This window comes from Carettochelys insculpta, chromosome 6, assembly GCF_033958435.1.
Source record: "Carettochelys insculpta isolate YL-2023 chromosome 6, ASM3395843v1, whole genome shotgun sequence".
NCBI lineage: Eukaryota > Metazoa > Chordata > Testudines > Carettochelyidae > Carettochelys > Carettochelys insculpta.
This window is the reverse complement of record NC_134142.1, coordinates 39722911-39745450: the sequence shown is the minus strand read 5'-3', so window position 1 is coordinate 39745450 and position 22540 is coordinate 39722911. Positions and strand designations below refer to the sequence as shown.

Genomic DNA, 22540 nt, shown 5'->3' with positions numbered 1-22540 from the left:
GGCCATTTGCATGGCCATTTTGAAGTTTTTGGCTAGTGTAGACATATCCAGAGTGTCCTGAATGACATTTCTTTGGTAGCCTCTCAACTGACATTTGATATCACAAACCAGCCAGTGTGTTTGACAAGCTAGTACAATTGTCTATCTCTGCACAGCAGCTGCTGATTTTAGAATTGGAAAGGGGTGCTGCAGGCCTGGTCTGAGGTGTATTGGCAAAGCTGCCCAGGGCCAGAATAGCACAAAATGCTGCAAACCGGGAAAGTGGCCCAATGGCAAAGCTATGTGGGGTATAGAAACAGCTGCAAGTCAGGATGGTCATGGATTAGTAAAGTTTTGTGGAGTGCGAAGCTTTGAATTCCCAGGGGAAATACAAGTCAGGATTAAGGTGCATTGGTTGAGCTGAAAGAAGGGGAGAAATGGAACAGACGATGGACCAGATGAGGAATGGGGAACATTGTCAGAGTTGTGTCAGGGCTGGAACTGCACAGGGAGAGAGAGGTCAAGCTGGGCTATGTGAGGAAGCCCAGCTCTGGAGTGGAAGGGGTGCCACAGTTCTAGATAGAGATATGCTCGACAGAGCTGTGTTTGCAGAGTTTCTCTCTTGCTAGCACTCCCAGTCAATCACTTTTTATGAGCAGTAAAACATTTACCCAAATTATTGAGAAAAATAATAATAAAAGCTTAATAATTTTCCGATTGCTGACAAATACCAAGCCTGAAAAAAGGCTGCCACAGACAGCATGCAAGCTCCTCCTCATGCCTCCCAAATGCTCGCTTGATAGCCTTTTGGTCATTTTTTCTCAATAAAACACAGTATTTATTTCCACCCCTGACAACTGTTTGAAAAGTTGTATGCCTTCTGCACACTGCTGTATTATGGACGACGTATTAGGAGCCATATATCCAGCATGCCTTCTTTGTGGGTACCTAATAACTATGGCTCAGTTCCATAAAGAAAAGGGCTGTGACAGGTTTATTCATCTTTTTATTTTCTTGTTGTGCTCTGCTCCCTGCTGAAAATGGCTCCTTCTCACTTTAGCCTCTTTTGGTCTTGTGTGATTTGTTAATGTCTAGGGAATGTCACTGATGCACGCCTGATGTCACTGATGCTGCTCCTTCCCAGCCCCCACAAACAGCCTGTGGCAGTGAAGAGGGGTTACAAGCACCTCCATTTCCAGAGATTAAGCTTCAGTTTCCAGTTTCAGAAGGAAGCCTAGCGAAGGGGGAGGGTGAACTTTATATTCAGGGTCAGTAGGAAGCAGAGTTACCAAAAATTAAATAAAATGCACTTAATCTGTGCACATGGTTATGAAGTATTTTCTCACCTCCTCTCCTGCAAACTAACAGAGATGTCTGAAACAGGCTGATGTTTCCTATCCAGCCCAGGTCAGCCTCCTGTGAGAAGTTATTATTCTTTGACATTGACTGTAGGGTTTTCTTCAGTTTACCATTGCAGAGCATCACATGCTTGCATACGTATCCAAGCTATATGTGCTCACTGGAAAATACAGTAATAGCTTCCCCAGATCAGATATCTACAGGTATGCTATGAATGCGTGCCCATGACAATGGACTCAGCTCAGTCAGTGATGGGGAGTCACCACTGCCCCCCCCCCTTGGAGTACACTTTACACATAGGTACAATCAAGTTACACATCACTTCTGACGTATCAGATTGCCACTCTCTGGCGATACATAGACACCACCAGTGACCAGGAGCGGGTCCAAGTTTGTGAACTGATTGGGATCCAGAGACTGAAATCCAAAGACAGGAGAGTATGTTTTCATTGTACATGGGGGTTCAATCACTATCATGCTGTCAGTTTAGCCCGTGTCCTGAACCTGTGTTGATATATTTGTTATTTGTGGGAAGTGTGTTGGTACCAAGATGCTTCTTCATGGGGAGTTCTGTTCAACCTTTCTGTAATGTGCTTCCAGTTTGTGTCTAGTACCAATTAGTGTTTTACACCATTAACCTCATTCGTGCCAGATTGTTAGCAGAGCCTGCCTCTTGCTCAAAACTTAAATTTGCTTTGTATTTACAGAGCCTTGACCATGGTGGCTAGGCCTCAGGCCTTACACCAGGTCTATGATACCTGGGCTTAGGTTTCAGGTTCTCATCTTACTACAAGAGCCTCTGATGAGGGACCTTCTCAAAGATTGTCTGAATACATGCAGCAATCCCATCTATGTACCTGTACACACTAAGTAACACGTGTGTGAGCCTACCCAGTCATGCAGTACACACTCATACACATATTTCCATATAGAATGAATTCACACGTGTTACTTAGTATGTACAGGTACATAGATGGGATTGCTGCATGTATTCAGACATTCTTCAAGAAGGTCCCTCATGAGAGGCTCTTGTGGTAAGAAGAGAACCTGAATCCTAAGCCCATGTATCACAGACCTGGTGTAAGGCCTGTGTCTCTGCACATTTCCACATAGATTAGGGAGATGCGGATCACATTAAACATCTTCCTCTCATTTGCTGATGACTTCAGAAAGATCATCTATACACAACTTCAGTCTCTTACAGGGGTCTGTCCAAGGACCATGAAGCATAAGGGCTGGGCTCTGAGCAGCAGAGGTAATGGAGGCTCATGAGTTGATGTAGTATCAAGCTCTTGAATATGATGTAGGACTTTATGTGTAGCCCATTTCTCATTTAAGTGCCTTTCTCTTTCCAACCATTTCCTTCTCATTTCTGCTGTGGATGGGGACATCATGTAAATTGGACTCAAGGTGATGACTACTTTAATGGAAACAGCTCGTAAAGAGCCAGTTCATTTTACTGGCATGTTATGTGCTAGTTCACCAAAAGGTGTTTAAAGGGCTTATAGGAGCAATCTGCTCTTATTACTGTAAAAGCACCATCCAGTTCAGAGAAGCTTTAGCACAGCCCTGCTAGATCAGCCTAGGGGAATGTTCCCCTGAGGTTGCCTGGGAGAACTGCTGTGTGCAAAAAAGCTTAGCCATCCCAGCCTGAATGATGATGGCTGGATCTGACATTCTGGTAGTGAGAAGCCCACAGCTGCTAAGACTTATCCGGCCATTGCTCTTGACCTAGCGTTAAACTCTGTGTGCTAGTCTTTTATGCTGGGCTGCACACAATTCTGTAATTGCATGGTTTGGCTGTGTTTTTGTAATTGCAAGGTTTCTCCTTAGCATTGTGCTCTGTGCACTGGTTTATCAGTGCAGGGTTGTTTGCCCATGCTGCGCTGTATACACTGCTAAGGTTTTGCATGACTGCTGTCAAGCACTGACTGTATATGCTACTTATTCACAGGTTTTCTCCTAAGGATTGTTTGCAGCTTTGGAATCACTTCTTGGGGATGCTATGAGAATATAGACTTTGCAAAAGAATGTGAGGCACTTGGATCTTATGAGATGTGAGATACTATAGAGGCAGTTGCAAGGCAAGGAACAGAACTTAACTCTCAGTCTCTTGCTGGAACCACAAGATCACATTTAACTTCTGGCTTTGTGCTTTATTTACAAGGTTTCGTGACAGAAGATAGCACCTCTCTAGCCTGTCAGGTCATATTGATTAAACTTAGTCATCATCCAGTTTGCAACATCTGGGCTTTTGAATGCTGCTACAGTTCCATGAGAATTCCTCCATGGAGGGCTCTTTTTGACTTTTTAGCTATTACATAGTGTCCATGTCAGAAGCTTTGTAAATGTTTGTAACAAGAGCAGCATCTCCTCTGCATCTGTCTTTGAGATTGTCAGTCATTCTCCAAGTCCCGGTCTCGGACATGTAAACACTTGTATCTGTGCTCATATGGAAAACTCAACCATAGTGTGTCCCCAAACTGTTAGCAGCCATGATGTCTGAGTAACCATATGTACACATGCATAGGGCTGGGCAGAAGACAAACAGGCGCCTCTGTGTTCCTGTTGCCAATGTCCATGTTGCCGTACCTTGCTTTTGAGGAAAAGCAGAGCATCAATGTGTTGGAAAAGGGGGAACAATGATAGCTTCCCTAGAGCCATAATAAATGAGCCATTTTAGTCTGAGTTCTTAAGTCTAGTTTTCTTGAAGATCTATTTGCCTGTTAGTTTATTCATCACTGTCTCACTAGGATTCTCCATTCCTTCTGTTTAGCACCCAGAATTTCCCAGCTATCTGCTGCATTGGACATCTTCTAGACAGGACCTTTGAATGTCTTTTCTACATTCCTTATTATTTGCAATTGCCCTCAGGTCCAGACTTTCAAAGGGGTCAGAGCTCGGACTGCCACCACTGCTAGTTTGGCAACAGTGTGGCCGGGCCTCTGGGCCCCTTTGAAATTCTGCAGCAGTGCTGGTCCGTCTGCACGTGGCTGTGAGGGAGGGAGTGGGCAGCCCTGCAGTGCTCACTGCCTTTGGTTCCACCCCTTCCACTCTTGGCCCTTCCCCTTTTGGGGCACAGAGCCGGGCCCCCGTTCCACCTTGCCCCCAAGTGGCTGTAAGCACTGCTGGTGGGTACATACCTCAGTCTGTCTGATAAATAATTGATACAAACCTTTAATTAATAATTAAATAATAATATAATAACAAACAAATAAATAAATAATAATTGATACAAACATTGAGTCTGTTCTGGTCTGGCTATGGTCTGAAGAAGTGGGTCTGTCCCACGAAAGCTCACCTAATAAACTATTTTGCTAGTCTTTAAAGTGCTACTTGACTGCTTTTTGTTTTGATACAAACCAAGAATGCTTTCACCTAAAATTCCTTTTTATTATCTCTCAAGCATGCACATGCACATGCACATGGATGCAGTTGCTGTAGTGTTCAGAGCATTTTCAAGCAGGCATATTTACCTGGAGTTAAGAAATGAATTTTAAGAATCAGCGGCCAGCCTTCCTGGGACCCTAGTCTTCCAGCTAGTTGCTGGGGAATTTAGCTGTCAGATCCTTACCCAAATAAAGCTTTCTCAGACTGCTGCAAAGCATACTCTTTTGCCTAATCTTTTACAGCTAACATCAAACAAAGTGCATAGCCTACAGTGACTCCTAGTGGGTCACCAATACTCCTAATTTCAGCAAAACTTCTCATTATCTTTTATCATCAAAATATTTCTAGTCCCAACATCGTGTCACAGGCATTTAAACCTGAGGTTTTTATTCACTCACTCTCTTCCATACTTGTTTAACTTTCTGGCTCATCCTCCAAATACACGTATGTAACTGTGTAACCTTAGCTCACAAAAGCCCAAGATTTCCTTTAGCTATGTGATATTTGTTTTTCAGCTAGCTGTGGCTGAACATGCAAAATTGCTGACTGAAGCAGTATTAAATTCTGAGGTACATATAGGAATGTCAAATTCTGGGGTAACAACTCAAATTAAAGAACTTTGCAGAGTAATAAGATCATAGAAGTTTAATATGGAAAGATTTATTAGAGGAGCTACCCCATGTCATAGATTACTGCCAACTATACATTCATCTGTGCTTTGTTCACTCTGATTTTAAATGTCATAAGTAACTGGATTTTCATCATTTCCCTTGGGGAGACTATACCACAGCCTAAAATGTTATGGGCCAGGAGAGTTTATAACAACAAATCTAAATTTTTGCATTTTTAGGTATTGTCTGATTAGAACCAGTAATATCTATCTATCCATATCTATCTATCTATCTATCTATCTAATCACACTAAACAGTTTATCTTCCTCCTACACATTGATACTTTTCAAATTCAACTTTTCACTTGAAACTCCCCTGGGGCCTGCTGCAGTTACTGGAGAGGTAAGCGTGTCCATCAGGGTGATTGTTTTGTAAATATTTAGCTCTTTCCTCCTAAAGCACTTAATACATTGTGTCTGATCATTTTGTTATTTTTCCAGCAGTCCCAGGTTTGAGTCTGTCTGTGGGCAGTTACAAGCGCTGAAATCCCAGACAAGCCTCCACTGTTAACTGCCTACAGTCAGACTCCAGCCTGGGACCTCAGTGCTTGCATCTCTACAGTTTGAGCTAAAAGCCAGCTGGCTCTCAGCTAAGGCTGTAAAAGAGATTCATTCTTTGTGTAAGTAGAATAGGTGTCACGAGATGGGACAGTGAATGACAGTAGGTGTGTGGGTCACACGTGCTCCTGCCCCAGAATGTTTTGCTGCCACATTGCATGACAAATTCATGTCTACTCGTTCCAGATTTTTGTCTCTGAGAACATCAGTGTGGGCTTGGGTGGGACTAAGTTTTGCCTTACATCACAACTTTGTGATGGGGCAAATTCATTCTTAGTTCTAACATCTTCATGTCAATGAAGTTACAACAAAGATAAATTTGGCCCAGTGAGTATAGTGTGTCTTACACCAATTCCATCTGGGACATAAATGTAATGGTATCTGGGGGGAACAGTTACTCTGATCTTTGAAGACTTGTTCCGTAATAGTGATGGCATTTGCACAGTCACTGCTCTATTGTATTCAAGATCCATGTAACAGTAACACCGAGAGGCTACGTCTACACGTGCCCCAAACTTCGAAATGGCCATGCAAATGGCCATTTCGAAGTTTACTAATGAAGCGCTGAAATGCATATTCAGCGCTTCATTAGCATGCGGGCGGCAGCAGCGCTTCGAAATTGACGCGCCTTGCCGCCGCGCGGCGCGTCCAGACGGGGCTCCTTTTCGAAAGGACGCCGCCTACTTCGAAGTCCCCTTATTCCAATGAGCTCATGGGAATAAGGGGACTTCGAAGTAGGCAGCATCCTTTCGAAAAGGAGCCCCGTCTGGACGTGCCGCGTGGCGGCAAGGAGCATCAATTTCGAAGCGCGGCTGCTGCCCGCATGATAATGAAGCGCTGAATATGCATTTCAGCGCTTCATTAGTAAACTTCGAAATGGCCATTTGCATGGCCATTTTGAAGTTTGGGGCATGTGTAGACACGGCCAGAGGCAGTTAGTCATCTAATAGTAAAATAGTGATATTGGTAGTGGGGCATTTGGGGATAATTAATATGTGTTTTTAAAAAAAACGTTTTGATTATATGTGTTTTCCTTTTGCTCACATTTCACTTATTTGTCTTCATGAATTGTGATCTCTTTAAGTCAAACACGCACATTGTGCATGGCCCACAAGTGATAAATAATCTTGTCAGCCACTGTATGTTGCCTTCAGCTTGACCTGTACTGCAAAACCCCAAATTTTCCTCTAATTTCAAGCCTGGTCCCGTTAGATGCTGAGTATCAACTCCCATGAGAGATGGGAAATCTGTTGCAGTTTTGCAGATGCTCTGTGCAGTAACTTGGAAACTCAGACCAAGGATTTTGGTCTTTAAGACAGTTTTAGGTGATGCCAGCCTTTAGACATTCAAGTCTACAAATGTTGACCTTTATTTCACTGTGCCTCAGCTACCGCATCTGTGAAGTAAAGGCACAAACACTGAGCTGGCTGTGTAAAGCACATTGAAATGTACAGCATATCCCTCCTCCCCCTCAGATAATTGCTGCTCTTCTTCTGAGGTTCGTGCATTGCAAACAACGACCCATCTGACTGATATTTTCTCCCTAGCTTGGAACGGAAACATTGAAGAATGTCAGACAATCAGTTTAGTGCAATATGTTGAACTTAGCTTTGCAGCTGGAAGTGTAAAAGAAAAAAAAATCAGCCAATTTGTATCTTTTTCCTGCATTTATTAAACTTCTTGAGTAACTGCAGCAGGCCCGAGGGGAGTTTCAAGTGAAAATCCATCAAGCTCTCTCCCCTGCTAGGCCTGCTGTGGGGAGAGTCAGAATGTGCATGAGCCTCTGCACACACAACCTCCCAGGGTTCTGTGATCCAGCTTAACCTTCACAGGAAGGCAGGGATGTGCGGCAGCAGCGGTGGTGGCACAACCATCTGTTCCAGCTGGGTGTTCAGGTCTGGTGCACTCCACACTGATTAACTGCAGCTGTGTGGAAATGAGTTTTCTCCAAAAGCTATTTATCGCCCTCAAATTAACAGCATATGCATTAAACCTGAAACAAAAAAATAACAGTAATAATATAAATGTCCAGTTTGGGCCTGGTTTCATCTCATACTCATGGCAACAGTGCAGCCTGAGTGATTGCAGATGTTCCCATTACTATAAGTGTTTAATTAAAACCCCAACATGGTGCTGGAGGTACCAGGTGGTAAGAAGCAGGGATAGCGACACAGCAGTGACTTTCTTCCCTCTGAGTCTGTAATGAAGTCATGGTTCAGTGTGAGGCTAGAAGGCATTGTGGTGCTTAAGTTGTGTTTGGATTAAGAGTTCAAACCAACAGCCTGGCTACTTGTGTTCATTAAGGGCTCAATCCTGGAAAGCATTTGCATGGCTAACACAAGGCTACTAATGATAAAGTGCTTTTTTGATCAGGTGGAGCACCTTGCAGGGGTCAGCTCTAAAAGTCCCGTAACACTAATAACTCACAGGACATTCCAACGTACAAATGGAATTTTTCATTTTACCTTCCTAAATTCCATCTTCACTTTCTGCTGGATATAGGATTCTTTTCCCCACGTGCCAGGTGAGTGCGCTAACCACTGGGGCTATCGTGTATCCTGAAATACACAGGCCCCAGCCCACACCCCATAAAGTTCCTGATCTTGTGTCTACAGCTGTCTTCTGTGTGAGACCTAAGCCAATAGGTGTGCTCTTAGAATGCCTACTGTATTGGGCCCCACAGGCAAGACAGGTCGGGGGAATGCTTAGGTTGGGAGTCCCACTAGGGACTTTTGGCATTGTCAAGACTCAAGGGGCTTTGCACAATCCTACTTGCAGAAACTCATTGACATAGGGAATATAGATGCCTCTAAGGTTAGGCAGCTGGTAATTGGTGGTTGTGAAGATCCATGCCCTCCAACAGGAAGGGGGCGAGGAGAAGTAAAGGGAGCAGTCGGAACTCTGGGCCCCTTTGAATTGCTGTGGGTACGCAACTCTGGCTGCACATGTCCGGAAGGCAGCTGGGGATCCCAGTGATGCAGTCCAACTGTCACTGTGGGCCGAATGCCATAGGCCCTATCACTTCCAGTATTGGCCCAGCTTCTTCCACAGTGTGGAGCCTGCTGCCCCTCTCCACCCCCACCCTGCCCTGGGGCCCACAGCTGCTCTCAGCAGCACTGTGAGGATCTCATTGGTGCCATTATGTTGCATTTAGGTGCCAAAACTGGAAGTTAAGTGCTTACGTAGCTTTATGGCTCTAACTTCTAGTATCGTCTGGATCACACACATAAACACAACATACCTCAACAATCTGTTTACGTAACCGTGATGTTTGAAGCTTATTAAGACATTCAAATTAAAAAAAGCGCACCAGCTGCAGCTCAGCAACAAGCTCTTTTATTGTTCTTTTTGTACAGAGAAAACACCCGTCAGATAGCTGATGTTCTCCCTTGATTTTCAAGGTGAAGAGTCGTTCTATATGAAAGCTCACAGAATAACAATATAGAATAATTTACAATTACATATGCACTCAGAATTGAAATTCAGACTTCTCACTTGTCTCAAATAAAATTGCTTACAGAAATGACACACTGATTATTAATTCCACAATGAGCTTATTATGCACTACTATTTAAAAAACAAAGTGTTGAAGTCTAATATGTATTTCTAGAAAGGAGTTGCATAATTTGGTAAATGTTTTTGACTCGAGCAATTACTCGGTTAAAACTAAAATGTAGTGGAACATCTCAAATTAAGTTTGATAGTACAGCATAATAAAAGAAGTGGCAAATTAGTAATAATTATAAAACTAATAGATGGCAGAGAATGGCCTCTTACTTTGTTACTGGTTACCACACAAATAACACTTAACACTTTTGATCATTTTGAAGTATTCTGCACACATGGAATCAGCTCCACAATTGAATTAAGTTAAACCACATTCAAAACGCTTTAATTTGGAAGGTGCATGATCACACAAGAATTAACAGCAGTTTAACTAGTCCACTTCAATTTCACATCTTTAGTTAATTTAATATAGTTTTCCTTGCTGGCCCCATGTAGACAGGCCCAGAGACATGGTGATTTTATGTTAAATGCTGCCAAGTAGGCTGGAACCAAAAGATACTGAAGAGGTATAGCAACAAAAGATCCTGTGGCACCTTATAGACTAACAGAAAAGTTTTGAGCATGAAAGTGAGTTTTGATGAAGTGAGTTTTGATGAAGTGAGTCTGTGCTCACGAAAGCTCATGCTCAAAACTTTTCTGTTAGTCTATAAGGTGCCACAGGACCCTTCCTTGCTGTTACAGATCCAGACTAACACGGCTACCCCTCCGATGCATCTGATGAAGTGAGTCTGTGCTCACGAAAGCTCATGCTCAAAACTTTTCTGTTAGTCTATAAGGTGCCACAGGATCCTTCGTTGCTGTTACAGATCCAGACTAACACGGCTACCCCTCCGACACTTGAATAGGTATAATAGACACATCAGGGGAAGTGGAAGAAAGCAAAATTTATACTTGCTTAGATTGTTTTTGACTCACCTCAGCATTTGGCTAATTAATTAATTAATCCATGTAACTCCTTTTACCTTTTAGTAAGTAAATATTATCTCAGTTGAACAGATGGTCCCAAGATAACTGGGGAGGGAGGACCAAGGGGAAGGGGCAGGCACTGGCCTTCTGATATCTCCCACCACCCAAACCCAGAGAAGGGCTGGGACAGCCCTTTCCACCCCATTCCCCAGCTCTCACCACCCCCACTCTGCGTTTCCACACCTGCACCCAACTCTTGCTCCACCCCACTCCCTTACTTCACCTCTTCCCCAAGCCAAGTCAGCCTAGGGTACTAGCAGGGTCACAGGGCTGGTACCAGCACCAGGAGTCTCTACCACTTCCTTTCCTTCCCTATGGTCACCAGCAGCGGCAGGAAAAGTGCAGCAAGGCAGCTCCAGCTCATGCTGCTATGAGCTTTGGGACACAGAGAGGATAAGTGAGTTACCCAAAGACAGTCGAAGGCAGTAATTGGACTATGAAGGCTCAGTTCTGCTCCACTGTTGAGAACATGAATCTTGCCATTAACTTAAGTGGAAAAAAAAATCAGACCCTAAAACAGAAATTCCTGGTTCCCAGTTGTATGCTTTGGCCATGTTCTCCAAGACTGCTGTAACTGTAGACATAGCAACAGCAAGGAATTGCAAATGGAATGCAGTGGCTGTAGTCCAGCTTGTAGCTTTTCAGACAGTTTGCATTTTATGTTAATATTTTAAAATAGCAATGATATAATTGCTCAGATACTATAACGTGGGGATCAAGATAACTGATGTAGTAGATGACCTCCTAAGGTCCCTTCCAGCCCTAGGATTCTATGGGAAGCCTTCAATTCCTCCTACTACTCAGCTGTCAGGAGACTCTCCACCCTCAACACACACGCACACTGTTGGGCCTGACCACCTCATCAGCCTAAGAAGCATCTAATATTTTTAAGTTAAACATATATGAAAAAGATCTGTTCATTGTTTTTGAAATTGAATGGGACTTGTGATTTACCAGCATCACACCCAAGAGAATCCAACAAAAAGTGCATCATGATGAATTGCTAGGCGGCGGTCTGGGCAGCCTCTCTCTGCTGGTAAGAACTTTTGTCGTTCCAGGGATGATAGCAGAGCCATGTGAGAAGAGTGAGGCTTTGGCGTAACCGACCTGCAGCATGGTATCTTCATGAGGGATCTGAGAGATATTCATGTTTGTGGACTCAGCTTGCAAGCTAGAAATGCTGAGCCTCTGTTGGCAGTGAACGTAAAACAGAGGTGTTTGGTTCTTTAACTGGGCAACAGCAGATATAGTAAATCCTCCATTTAATGGACTCATAGGGAGGGAGGGATGTCCGTTAAACCCAAAAGTCCATTAAATATGGGGACTTACTGCCCACCCACCCTGCCAGGCTCCCTTAGTCCCCTCGCGCCAGCCCCCAAATGCCCCATGACTCATCGGAACCACCTCCAAGTCTGAAGCTGCTGCCACTGTGGCTGGAGAGGCCCCGCCAAGCAGCTGGAGGAGCAGCCACCACCACCAAAGCTGCCACACACTCCTCCCACCGGGGTGGGGTGCTTATGCGACTGCCGTCTGCCCGTGTACATGTCCCAGCTCTGGTGGGAGGAACGTATGGTGGCTCCTGTGGTGGCAGCAGCAGTCCAGGCTGTGGCGGACCACAGTGGCTAGAACCAACTGTCCCTCCAACCGCAGCAGCGGCGGCTCTGGTAAGTCGCCTTATTTTTTTATGGGGGTTGGGGGGGGCTGGAATTTAAGATTTTATGGGTGCCGATTAAGCGGACTTTGGGAACAAAGAGGGGCATGGCGGAAATCTGATGTTCCTGAAGTCCACTAAATCGGGGTCCATACAATTCAGTGTATACTGTATAACATTCCTCCTTAGCAGGACCTGGTTTTGAAATGTGATTAAGTGATAAGGACCAGAGGTACGTGCTGCAGTAGAACAGAACAGGGAACCATCTCAGTTGGTATCCAGTCTTTGATGAGGTTGGTAACTAATGTGCAAGTGCTTCAAAGGAAGGCATAATGCTCCCATCTGGTATTTAACTGTATTATAATATTAAACCCGTGGGAAAACTAGTGACCAGTGTTCCCTATAAGCCTAACGCTTGGAGAGACTCAAATGCAGCTCAGCTGATTAGCAGAGCACCCATGGTGCCCAGAGCTGGCAGCATGTGTTTCTACTGGCAGTGCATGTCTGCACAAACTTTTGCACATAAAATTTATTTTGCACATAGGTGAAAGAAATTAGAGGAAACATTGATGTGACTCTGAGGTCTGGGAATCTGACTCCTGCAGTTTTATTGTAGCTATTGGTATTAAATTATAAAGCATATCTGGAGTCTACCACTTTCCTCATCATTCAGCACATTCCCACTTCTTAAAAGGCAGTTTTACAGAACCGGCCTTAGTAGGAGTGATAGTAAGGAGCAGTGAATTTAATTGAAGCTAAGCTGGTGAATCCAATTACCTGAGGTGATGGCATTCTCCATCCTAGCTCCAGTTGGAACAAAGCAGCTTGTGAAAGAGAGAGCTTTGTTTAAGGCAGTCAGTTCTTCTCCAACTTTTGTGCTAAAGGGTTGAGACACATTCCTTTCCTCGCTGAAGTACAAACATAGGAGTTGAGTGATCAACCCAAAGAAAGACAATTTAGTCAAGGTCTGTAGCAATTCTTCCTTCCCCTCTGCTCCATGGCCATTTCTTGCCTGAACAGAAAGCACCAGCAGAAGAGAGGAGCAAGACAAAGACATGACTTGGCATGCAGGCAGAGTGCTGAACTGCCACAGGGGATTTCCTCTGCCACATTAGCATGGTTTGCACACACGTCCTGCCATGTTAATTGAAAGATCTTTAATTTGCATGTGGGAATTATCTGATTGACTCTCTTCCATGAACCCTCTTTATAATTATGCAAATAGTCCAGCACCAGGGAGAAACAACTCATTTTGTTAACTTCAAAAGCAATGTGTTTAAAAAAAATGCCGATGATGAAACCTGCTTGTGATATACAGTGCGCTAACTACAGATCCAAGAAGCACATGCTGGACCCTTGGGCAACTGAAGACCTTTATTTATTTCAGTTTCTATCAAGAGAAAAAAGTTTGCAGATGCAAGGGGTTTGAAGGATTGTCCATCATACAGCCCATAAGTGGTGGTTTGGTGGCTGGTGAAAGGGGTTTTCTCAACCGCCTTTACAGCATCACCCACCAAGCCGTCCATCTGAGTTGCTGTGATGGAGACCTGGAGCTTATTCTGAAATAAGCAGGTTGCTTTGTACAATCTCGTTCCCCCTTAACCTTGTATGCGTCAGAAGCCTATTGTGGCCTGAGCTGCTACAGTGACACCATGACTGGAATAATGTCAATTTTGAAGTGAAATTTCCCCTGCTGAGGCCGTCCAGTGGTGTTTACTTTTATGAGAATAAGGGAATGGTGTCTGCAACATGGGATTATAGCTACTGTTTTTGCATAGTCCTATGGGAGTTGTAACAGCCACATTGCCAGCCCCCTACTAAAAGATGAACAACAGAGACCTCCATCTATTTCATCTGAAGGGTGATGCATATCTTATATTGCCCTGCAAGATCACTATTTTAGCATGAGCCCACATCAGTGTGGGACTTGAACACATGACCTAGATAGTTTTCTTGAGCTAAACCATAATCACTCAATTTCCGCAGAGATACTCGCAGGCTACACGGGTGAGCACAATATAATTATCTACAGATCAACATACTTTATCATGTCATGATTCTGGTCTGCTGCTTCCAGTTTTTGTCAGTTTTGCAGGAGGAAATTCTGAATTCCAGTAAATCCTTAAACTGTCTAAACTAGAGAGTTTTGTCAACAGAAGAGGCCTTCTGTCAACATAACTCAGGGAGCGTCTACATACACAAAGCGTTCTGTCAACAGAGTCTTGACAGAGCTCTGCATTAGTTTTGACAGTGTTATCCCTCAAAAAACTTGAGGAATAATGCTTCTGACAAGAGTTCTGTCAACAGATGTGCAGTGTTGACACTCTTCTGTCAACAGAGAGGGCTTCAGGTTCACAAGGCAGCCCTGTTTGCAGAGCTTGTGGTCAGCCGTTCTGTCAACAGAGGGTAGGGAAGTCTGGCTGCTCTCTGCTCTCTGTCGACAGAGTGGATTGCTCTGTCGATCTGCTTTTGTGTGTAGATGCACTCTGTCGACTCTGTCAACAAATGTTACTGTCGACAGACGCTTTTACTGTAGACGTAGCCATGGAGAAATGCAGAAATGTCGGATTGGGAGGAACCATGGTAGGTCATCTAGTCCAGTACCCAGCACTAAGGCAGGAATAAGTAATGTCCAGATAATCCATAATACGGATTTGTCTAACATCTTAAACCCTCCAATGATGGAGATTCCATGTGAACAGCATTCTACAACCTCTCTACATAATTTGTTCCAAAGGTTAACTGCCCAGTTAGGGTGGTTGGTTTTTTTTTTAATGGGTAACCTAAATCTTCCTTGCTGCAATTTAAGACCATTAGTTCTTTTCCTTTCATCAATGGACAAGGAAACCAATTTATCACCTTCTCTTTATAACAATATTTTATGTACTTGAAAACTGTTATCATGCCACCCCTCAGTCTTCTCTTATTCAGATTAAGCAACTCCATGTTTTCAATGTTTCCTTATAGGACATGTTTTATGTATTTTTAATTATTTTAGTTGCCCTTCTCTGGTGAGATGCCCAGAACTGGACACTACTCCAGCTGAGACCTTATCAGCATTAAGTAGGGTGGAAGAATTATTTATAGCGTTCATGGGTGATGATGAGCTGAGAGAGGCTGTAAGTACTTAGTCTGGCAGGACTAGAATTCAAAATGACTTGATAAACTTGTATAATGTTCTGAAATGAAAAGAATGAAATTCAGGATGGACAAACGCAAAATACTGCACTGGGGGAGGAATAATCATTTGCATAGCTACAAAATGACTGCCTAGGAAGGCATACTGCAGAAGAGAATTGGGGTTTAGATCACGTACTAAATCTGAGTCAGGTCCCGGCAGCTGAAACCCCATGTGTTTCTCACTTTTTCTCCTGCTCATGCTTGATACCTCACTCACACTCAGCTTACGTTTCCCTGTGCCTCTAGTTGTCTTTTGTGGGCATGCTGTGCTACATTCCTACCCCCGCACACACACTTTTCAGTGGCCTGCATCTGACTTACATACTATGGAGCCTGACAAGTGTCAGGTCATAGGCTTTGCTGAGAGCATGCCTACAGGACCCTGTTGGTAAAATAGATATTTCCCGGCCTGTGTGAGAATCTTGCTCCTGTGCTTTGGCTTGAAGTAGGACATCGACATACTCCTTAGCTGAGTGGCAGCATCAGGGTTAAGGCGACTTTGCACATGGAAACCACTTGAAATGTAGATGCTCAGGGGACTTAACTACCTAACAGAGGTAGGTGGCTGCTGAGCACTTATTTTGATAATGCTCATGACACCCAAATGTTGGCCTGAGAAACCTGCAGAGGCAGATATGTGCCTAAGTATTTTTGAGGCTCAAGGCCTGAATGCTGGTGGACCCCATGGATGACTGAGGAGTTGCCTGTATCTCAGATCCCAATCCTGAGGTGAGCTCCAAGCAGGTGCAAGTATCTGTTCACCTCACTGCAGGATTTCTAGGCCTTAGCATGAGACCTGGCAACATATGAGATGACCTCATCATTTTTCGCTCCTTCCATTTCATTAATTGCTGAAGCCATTCCTCAATGCAGAATGTCTTTCTTTCCTCTCCCTATCTTGCCTCCTCACCCTAGCTACTACCTCTTCTCACTGCTGCTGCTATTCTACTTATTATAAGAGCCTTTACTTGCAAGGCAGAAAAAGGGGGGAAAAGCCTGCTGAGAAATGTATTTTCCCTTTGGGTTGAGGCAGACTTCAAAAGGAAAATCAGACATTTTGAATGTGGGGAAAAGTTTAATCATCAAGACCAGTAATTACTTTCTAAATATTCGCATGGCAGATAAGGAGAGAATTGAAATTGGAAGTGGGCCTTCTCAGTTATTCATTATATTTGATTTGTGAGTTCTGCATTTCTGTAGATTGACTCTGTACTGCTGCCTTATCCAGGCAGTTATCACCTATGGCTCTTGTGTTTCCCTCTGAGATAAAAGATGACAGCATGTAAAATGACTGCATAATTTTTTTTCTCTAGCCTGCTCTCTCTGCTTCTCCTGCTTCACTCCATGCTGAGGTGAGGAATACAGAGCTGTGTCTGTAAAACCATTGCCCACATGCAACCATTTGTGATAACACATAAGGGCTGTGTGCACTGTAGCCTTGATCCTGCTCTCACTTAAGTCAATAGAAACCCTATCATCCCCAGCAGGAACTGATTTGAGTTCTCTGTAGAATATGAATGGTATCCCCCTGTAAGACACCAGCAAATGTGACAACATGTTGCCTGTAGGGAAACCCATAGAGCTAAGATGGCAAAGCCAATAGGCCTGGTCTACACCAGGGAACAAAGTCGATCCCAGATGTGCAATTCTAGCTACATCATTAGCATATCAGGATCGATTTTGTTCCCTGGTGTAGATCAGGGCACTTCAGGCTCATGTTGATGTCCCTTACTCTACCCAATAGTGTGGAGCACTAGGGTCAATGGCCAAGCCCAGGGAGATTGATTAAGCAGCATCTTCACAGACTCGGCAAAATCAAACTCTGGAGGATCGATTGCGGCACGGTGAACGTGCGGTAAGTGTAGACATACCCATGTAAAGTAATTTATTCCATACATACACAGTCAGTATCCTCCCGCAGCAGGATTGTTCCCCAAAAATATTCACTGTGTGTTTGTCCACTGCAGTGTAAAAGGACTTATCCTTCTCTGCCTTTGGCCAGTCTATATGTATCCAATAAAATATAATTGAGATACCAGTGTGCTAATGTCTCAGACCGCATACCTGGGGAAGCTTAGCTGGAATTCACATGAGGAAGTCCTCAGCTCACAGGCAATACAGCTCAGAAACAGGTACAAAAGGGCACTTGCCAGAAGCACAGAGAGCTCCTAAGTGACTTAGTGGCAGAGAGCTCATTGATACACAGCACACAAGACCTTGTCTTCGCTTGGTTAGTCATATCATACGAGGTCAAATTACTGCAATCATTAGATAAAAAGACAGACGCTCCTCTTAAAGTGAAATTTCACTTGCTGAAAGGGAGAAGTAATCAGCTGCAAGGGACAGAGGAGACCCGTACTGAATGCAACATGCCGTAAATCATATCAACCATCTGCTGGTTAGATTGAAGTGGTCGGCCCTCATATTTTTTTAATAAATAAGAAAGTATTTTGTATTCGGGTTTAGATTTCAATAAGTTTATATCTCAGTTTAGGAAAGATAGAAGGCGCTTGAGCTGTGTGATGATGCCAGTTGAGGCATAATCCTCAACATCAGCCTCTCTGGTTAGAAAACTGTATAAGGAAATAAATTAGCTGGGTTGGCTGAGGTTGCTAAGTGTCTGGTTTGGTAGTAGCTAGATACAAGACCTCAAGGGGGAAAAAAGATCAGGTGAAGATAGAAATTTAGTAAATGCCATCTTCCCCCTACCAGAGTGTTGACCAGATTCTCCAGGGATGGTAGGGGGAGAGGCTTGTGTCATCTCCTGGATAAGAAATATTGTGTATTAGTTGTTGGAAGTGCACAAAATGGTGAAACTGGCAATGTGGGATCCAGTTCTCAGTTGCTCTTCACCATATACCATTGTCTACAGCAGCAAAGAGTGGAAAATGTTAATCAATTAAAATAGCAATGATGAATATGCATGTTGGCTTATTTAAATTGTCATAAATGCCTCTACAATATGTAGGAAAGAAGAGACTCTGGCCTCCAGAGTCTCCTCTTATCTCTGATACTGGCTTGTTCAGTATCCTAGGGCAAGTCACTTAACTTCTCTATCACAATTGTTCCATTTCTAAAATGAGGCTAAAGATATTTACCTTTCTACTGGGGTTCTTTGGAGCTTACTTTACTCCTTAAATGCTCATAAATCACTCTGAACATGTAAAGCATAATAGTATTATTAATTGGGTGTGATTGTGTAAAGCTGCATTCATAAGCACCCATGGTCATTAAAGAATATGTGATACTTGTCATAAGGACTTAAGTGTTTCTTCTGGTGTACTGGCCAAATTAGAGGTAGTTCTCTTCTTTGTTCCCTGTTAAAAATTCCTTTGTAGTGTTGCTGCATGCTATTGAAAAGCTGCCTCTTTCCACACAAGAAGTGGATGCACTTTAGGGACATACTTTATAGTTTGTACATCTTTTTGGGATTACCATCTTCAAAGGCACTCTGTAAACATGAGATTGCTTCTGTTACAGGAAAAAGAGGGAGACGGCTCACAATGTCACTTCTGGGTCCTGATGTTGCATAGCAAAGGTGCAGAGAGCTGCATTCGAATTGTGAGTTGAAAAGTGGTGAGCAGGATAAGGAATAGTCTTGTGCAGCACACAAATTATGCCTATCTAGTAACAGAATGAGATTCAAGAAAGGGATACAAAGCTCAGCATTTCATTACTATAGCACATACTTTAGCCTGTAGGTTAGATTCTTTAGTGTGAGATGTTCACTGTCCTCCTTTTAGGCCACATGTATTTGCTAGTTGCTGGTCATAAACTGGCCAGTGAAGAATTCTCCTTGCAGAGGGGAGCTCTTTGCTACTGTAAACCTGATGTGGGGAGGCGGGGTCGGGTGGGATTCAAGGGTAGGACAGAACACAAAGAAGCAAAGCCAAACTTATGCCTCGAAGCTGCTCTGATGCCAGGGTGAGGGTAGCTGTTCCTTCGCCCTTCACTGGATGTGTCTCAGAGGCCGTGTCTACACTAGCCCCAAACTTTGAAATGGCCACGCAAATGGCCATTTCAAAGTTTACTAATGAAGCGCTGAAATGCATATTCAGCGCTTCATTAGCCTGCGGGCGGCCGCGGCACTTCAAAATTGATGCGCCTCGCCACCGCGCTGCTCGTCCCGACGGGGCTCCTTTTCGAAAGGACCCCGCCTACTTCGAAGTCCCCTTATTCCCATGAGCTGATAAGTTCGAAGTTTGGGGCTAGTGTAGACGTAGCCAGACACAGGAGAGAACTGACTCCAGGGTCTCCTCGGCCACATTTGGTCCCTGACCTATTTTTTGCAGAACTCACTAGAACGGGATGGATGCAGTAGGTGTTGACATTCACTACAAGTAGTGTCTAGTGCTTTCTCTCCCCTGCACCATGCTCCATCTCCAGCCCCACCAACTCTGCTGTAAAACAGACTTTTGCTCTGTGCTGTACAGAAGGAAAAAGACACAGCGGATCAAGGCCAGAGTGAGCGATTCAGTGGGACAGAGGGAAAGAGAAGGAAGTTGCTGGCTCTGTGCTGTGCTCTCCTCAGCAGTGACATTTTAATTTATGAGCTAAGAATGCACTGATTGCCAACTGCAGAAATTGATTTGGTCGTTCATCTGATTCAACCCATGTCAAAGTTTGAAAGTAATTATGATAGTGGAGCTGATAGGCAGGCAATTACATTTTTTGTTCTCTCTTTTTTTTTTCCTGAGGTTGTTCTTGTCAGAAGGCCCTGCAAACATTGGAGTATAATCTCTGGCAGTGTTGTTCTGCAGATTATTATGGTGCCATCTCGGGTAGTCAGGATATAGCTGCACCAGCCAAGTTCCTTAATTCAGCCATTTGTGAGCTTCTCCAGAAATGTGATAACCTGAGCAGAGAAAAGAGTCCAAGACTCTGAAAATTTAGCCATTTGCTGGCCTTCTTGCCTTCCACTCCCTCCGCAGCATCAGTGCTGTTACCAGTGGCTCTTACATCCATCTTCATGCCCTGTTCCTAGATCGCTCTCTGTGACCTGGTTGTCAAGGTCACTGTCCTTCTTGATTCCTTCTACAGTAAATTGCTCAATTAAAGCACAGTGGGAGAGGCTACTGGGTATGAGTCCAACATGGTAATTTATTAATTTTTAAAGAGAGAGAGAGAGAGAATGTGTGTGTGTGAGAGAGAGAGACCCTTTAGAACTTGGCATTTCACTGAAATATACTGTTTTGCAGTGGGTCTTTTTTATTTAAAAAAGAAATGGAGGTGCCAGTACTTACCACCTCCTCCCCACTCACCAAAGAAAGGGGTGCCCCACTACTGGGAGCCAGCTGGGGTTCTGAGCCCTGCTAACAGCCCCAGCCACAGGATCCCCCACCAGGATACTCTGAAAAAATACGCCAGTACACCATACTGGCACAACAAAAGCACAGCTGTTTTGTATAAACCATCTCTGACATTTTCTCTGAGTGGGGCAGCAAAGAATGAGGCTCTTCAGACTGGTGGTTGGGCCGCTGCCCTGGGCTGTACAAGACCCCGTGCCAAGTCTCTGCTCTGACTGAGTCAGAGTAAGCTGTGATGAAGAACTGCTCTGGACTGAGCAAAGCAGAAGCTTGTAGATGGGTCTTCTGTATCGCAGTCTAGCATGCCAAGCATGCCTTCCCACTAAGGTTTTATTTATTTTGACACAGTACCTTTGCACACACACATGGTTGCAAGGTTCTATTTCTATTTCAGTGCAGACCACAAATTTTGAAACTTCAAAAGTTGCTGCAAAACAGAACTGTCCAGTGCTAGGGGCACTGGCTTTGCACTTGGGTGAACTGGTTTCAATTCTCTGCTCCTCCCCAGGCTTCCTGTGTGAGCATGGGGCAAGTCACTTAACACCTCTGTGGTCAGTACCCAGTTGTAAAACAGGATAATAGCACTTGTATCCCTTACAGGTTGTGTGGTCAGGTAATTGCATCAGAAATCATGAGCCACTTATGTGTTTTAGTAATAGGGCTCCTAGATGTACCTAATTTAGATAAAGAAATCAGTCCTGTAGTGCCTTCATGACTAACCATTTTATTTATTAGGTAGTGAGCTTTTGTAAGTAAGTCCCACTTCATCTTACCCACAAAAGCTCATTACCTAATAAATAAAACTGTTAGTCTTTAAAGTGCTACAGGACTGATTGCTTTGTTTTGCAAAGACAGACTAACACAGCTACTCCTCTGAGACTAAGTTAGATAGTCCTCAAGTCAGTTCTACTTCATTTGTTACTTGGGTGCCTAAACTGTAAGCAAAGGTAAGACACGGTTTCTGTCTTCTTTCAGTCAGTACATCACCTAGCATAACAGCGCCTTGATACTGATTGGGGTCTATAGACAACACACAATATAACTAATAATAGTAGCTGCACACATTCACGCAGACTCTGAGCATTTTTTAATACTCCAGAATTTAAAAGCACACAATGAAGATGTCAGATTCAAAGACCTGTGTCTTAGTGACAATCAATATCTTCACCGGTATTAAAAGTGCCATTCAGCAAGTGGATTTTATTAAGCTCACAACAAACAGGAGCCTGGGGTGATAAATAAAAGTACAGGCAGGGCTGAAAGTGGGAAGCCAAAGCAAGCAAGTTTCTGTAATGCTGGAAGGCCACTCTAACTGAGGATCAGATGAGAAAAGCTGGAGAAATCCCCCATTGCAGAATGGTTCGGAGATGGAGAGTGAAGCATAGAGTTGGGAGCTGGATAAGCAGAGGAGACCTACCTGTGCTTCAGGGTGGATGTTAGCTGGGGAGCAAATGCGAGAGAAGACTGCAGTTGGCCAACTCACTCACAAACTTGTATTGCTTGTCTTCCCCCACTTTCCCTCCACATTCTTCCAGTCTTTGCCTCATGTTTTAGTTCTGTTTGTCTGAGACTCTGGGATTGTTTCTGCTTTCGGCCCAGGGCAGGTCAGGTGCTGGATGCCTTTTTGCTTGCCTCAGAGAGGCTGGATACGGGACCTTTGTAGTAATGCTAGATGAAGAAGATGTCCTGTCCCTTCAGCAGAGTCACCTCTCTTTGTCTCCTGCAGTGATTTGCTACTTTCATGTTCAGACACACCGGTATTCCCAGCCTTGGCCTAGTCAGAGTCAATAGTGCTCCTCCTACTTGTTTCTGAGATTTGGACTTAATACAGGGAAGGACTCCAAGGTTTGTTTTGGATGATGGTATTTTCTTTTCCTTTACTCATTTTAAAGTGGAGGGCTCCATAACAACGGA

At 43.9% G+C, this 22540-nt stretch overlaps 1 protein-coding gene across 19 annotated transcripts in view; it reads left to right on the top strand.

Moving 5' to 3' along the window:
• NRXN3 (neurexin 3) overlaps window positions 1-22540 on the top strand; it is a 1384038-nt gene that overhangs the window by 1284109 nt on the left and 77389 nt on the right. The window lies entirely within an intron of this gene.